The sequence below is a fragment of the Mesoplodon bidens genome (genome assembly GCF_964165515.1).
Source record: "Mesoplodon bidens genome assembly, chromosome: 3".
NCBI lineage: Eukaryota > Metazoa > Chordata > Mammalia > Artiodactyla > Ziphiidae > Mesoplodon > Mesoplodon bidens.
In genome coordinates, this window is record NC_138178.1 from 153,819,822 (window position 1) to 153,823,565 (window position 3,744).

The following is a 3,744-nucleotide window of genomic DNA, read 5'->3' on the forward strand; positions in this document are numbered from 1 at the left end:
TCCGGGCTGATACAGTGGCACTTGGCACAGAGGTGCTTTGAAGGATCCAGGACCTGGGGTTCAGAGAGTAGTAGAGAGCTGGTAGGAAAGAGTATGAATTTGGGGGGGAAGCTAGGACTTGTAAACTCAGAGAGACCATAACTCTTAAAAGTCCAGAAGTTAAGTTCAGATGAGTCTGCTAGGGTAGGAAATATCAAGTAAGCACCTTGGGGTCAAAAGTAGTGTCCAGAATCTGACCATCAGTTGGAGAGACGTCACCAGTGGCACAAGTAAGGGTGGCACAAGTAAGAGCACTCTGAGCTTAAGGCAAAGGCTCCATCCTGTTTATTGTTGGGGATTGTGGACACAGCCCTAGCCAGGCACACTAGAGACTTATGGTCAATTCTTCTTCCTCCCTCTCCTGACTGCTAAGCTGGTGGAAGAAAATCAGCACCTGGAAGGATTTGGCCATTTCCAAGTTATTGTACAAACGTCCAGCAAAAAGTAACTGAGGAAGATATTCTGGCTTGTGCTTTATATTGTTTTACATTAAAAAAATCATTCATTTACTTAAACATGTATTATGATACACCCATGATCAAGAAACTGCAATGTGCTGCCATGAATACAAAAATTTATTTAAAAAACTGCTGCTCTCAAGGAGTTTACAATCTAGAGGGGGAGAGAAACATGCAAGCAAATAGCTCTAATGTGAGTTAAAAATAGCCTGTTGTGAAGACAGAGGTGAAGGAGTGAATAATAATTATGGGGGAGAGTTAGGGGTTAGTGTTGTGGAGGAGGTGGCCTTTGATCTGGGCCTTGAAGCGTGGATATGATTTTAACTGGGTGGGGAGATGGAGAGGAGGAAGTAGGAGGGAATGTTGGGAGGAGGGAACAGCGTGCATAAAAACATGGAGGTGTAAAATTATGTAGCAAGTCTGAAGAAAGGCAGTTAATGCAGTGTGGCTGGAATTTAGGGGGCTGCTGAGGAGACGAGACTGGAAATACTTAGTACGTCCAATTAAGGAGGATCCAGGTAATTATATAATCCTCTCACTTAAACTGGCTAGTAGGCAAGGGACCTAGCAGGTCCAGGTCTAGGTATAATACGTTATTTAAAGCACACACAGTTGCTTCAACACATTTTGCCTTCCCTCTACCCCTTGCAGCCATACAATCCTATTCTTTGTGAGAGTCTGTATACCTGTTTTGTGCTTGTAAGTTCACACCCTATCTCCTTACCTACATGATCTCAGACCTTCCTGACAACTGCATTCTCCCACCTGAGCTCCAGTGTGTGTACCTCCTCACACCAGGGGAGTGGAGCATGCAGGGGGCCAGGTGACCATTAAACAAACCTCATTGCACTTGGTAGGAGGAAGCAGAAATGCATTGCAAATCAGGTGCAAAGTGGTGCATTCTGGAAGTTGGCTAGAATAATTTCAGACCCCAGACCTCCTGCTGAAGTGAAAAATGACGTTTATAGGAAGGAAGCTTAGAATGAATCCTCCAAAACGATAGTAAAGTGAATTCTTTCCTGGCTCTGCTGTGACTGTTCTTCCTCCCATTTCTGTCGCTCCTTATTATTGTAACGAGTTCTGCTGTCCAAAGTGGATAAAGTCACCATTCAGATAAGATCAGTTTCGTCTGGCGCAGCCACGTTGATCTGATCACAGTTTGGACTGCAGGTTTTGAATTCACCTTGGGCATTTAACTTTGGGGGGTGGGGGAAAGGGAAATAAAAATGCCGATCTGGCACAAAGTAGCTGCAATCATTCGTTTGCTGTCTTCAGGCCTGCTCTGAGCCCTACCGCAGGATAGCAGATTCTCTGGCTACTTCTTGCACTTTGGGCCACTTTTTACCCCAGTCACCTTTTGCCCCATTCCAATATTTGAATCGCAGTGGAGGCGGTTTCACTAGGGATCATCAGTCTGCAATTCCTGGTGGAGTTCTCAGGGATTGTGAAAGATGTCAAGTCCCGCACACCCGCGGAGCAGCGTGGGCGCTCTCCGTGGTCCTGAGAAAACGGAGGCTGCTCTGCCGAACGGGAAGCTGTTGGGAGCTCTCCATGATTCCGCAAGCAATACACTTCTGTAGGGAATTTGAGGGGAAATTGTCCACAAACTACTCTAATAATGATGGCCCCACAGGAGAGTTGAGATAAAACCAGAGTAGCAAGCTGTTGAGGACTTGCTGAATGAATGTCCACCCTAAAAACTAACGACCACTTTCACATTTGCTCTTATTCTGTGATGCCAGCTGATTGTTTTAGAATGCTTCATTTATTTAGTTTTCTTCCTAGTGGTGAGGGAAAAAAGCAGATGCTTACATTAATTATAGGGTGTATATTATTGTCCACCTGAAGCACAAACATAGTGAAAGAGCCACAATTCATTTATTCCACAAATATTTTGGGTGCACTTTTCTTTTTTTTTTCTTTCTTTCTTTTTTTTTTTTTTTTTTTTTTTGCGGTACGCGGGCCTCTCACTGTTGTGGCCTCTCCCGTTGCAGAGCACAGGCTCCGGACGCGCAGGCTCAGCGGCCATGGCTCACGGGCCCAGCCGCTCCGCAGCATGTTGGATCTTCCCGGACCGGGGCACGAACCCGTGTCCCCTGCATCGGCAGGCGGACTCTCAACCACTGCACCACCAGGGAAGCCCCTTGGGTGCACTTTTGATATGCTAGACAATATGCTAGATGCTAAGCCTTGGGCAAGCTTATAGCTCACACAGGAATTAGATGAGCTGTGACTCTGGGAAGCCTGCCCTTTTCCCCTAACAAGTACTGTTATCTGGTGACTGACCACTCTGGACTTCAGTTAATGGTTATAGCCAAGAAGAGACCTGGGGAAAAGTCATGGGAATGCTGGGGCTCCTTTGGTGACTCCTGTGAACCACTGTGTGACTTGAGTGGGTTCTAAAGGAATCAGAGGCCTCCACAACTCTATATGAACTAAATCTCCATCTCTGACTTTGTAAAGAGAAAAAGTCTCTTTAGGCTTGAATCAGCTTCCTGCTGGGATCAGGATCCCTCAATGTGCACAGGGGTCTCTGCACTGCTTGCCCTGAGGAGTGTGCTGTGAGAATGCCTGATGCTGATGTGTGCATGGGTGTTCATAAAAGGATGCACCTGGCAATATGATGGTAGTACTTATACAGCACATACTGTATTCTGTGATTTGTTTTGAGTGCTTTACATATATTAAATGATTTAATTATCATAACAACCTTTTGAGGTAGGTACCATTATTATAACCATTTTATAAATCAGAAAAATGAAGCACAGACAAGTTACATAACTTGCCAAAGATCACACAGCTGGTAAATTGCAGAGCCAGGATTCGATACCAGGTAGTCTGCTTCTAGAGTCAATTCTCTTAACCACTGTGCTATAAAAACATGAAGCTTACAAATTCCTGGGAAGTGGTTACATGTTCCCTGAGGTAAGAAAAATATTTGGATGGCTTGATTCTCCCCTGCTCTCATGTCCTTTCTATAACAAACATCTCTCACCTCATTTTATAGACTGACTTCTAAGAATGATGCACCTTAATGATATTTCTGAAATTTTACTTACCTTTTAGCTGGAATTTTACCAAGTAATATTTGTCCTATCATCCTGAAAGAAAGTATTCATTCATGATGGGATACTTCCTATTAGTCAAGATTTAAGTCAAAAAAACCTTTTTTTTCCCCAGAAAAGCCTTTTAGACCATGCAGTCTAAAACTGTTCTTCTTTCCCCTAGCTACTTTTATAAAATTCTA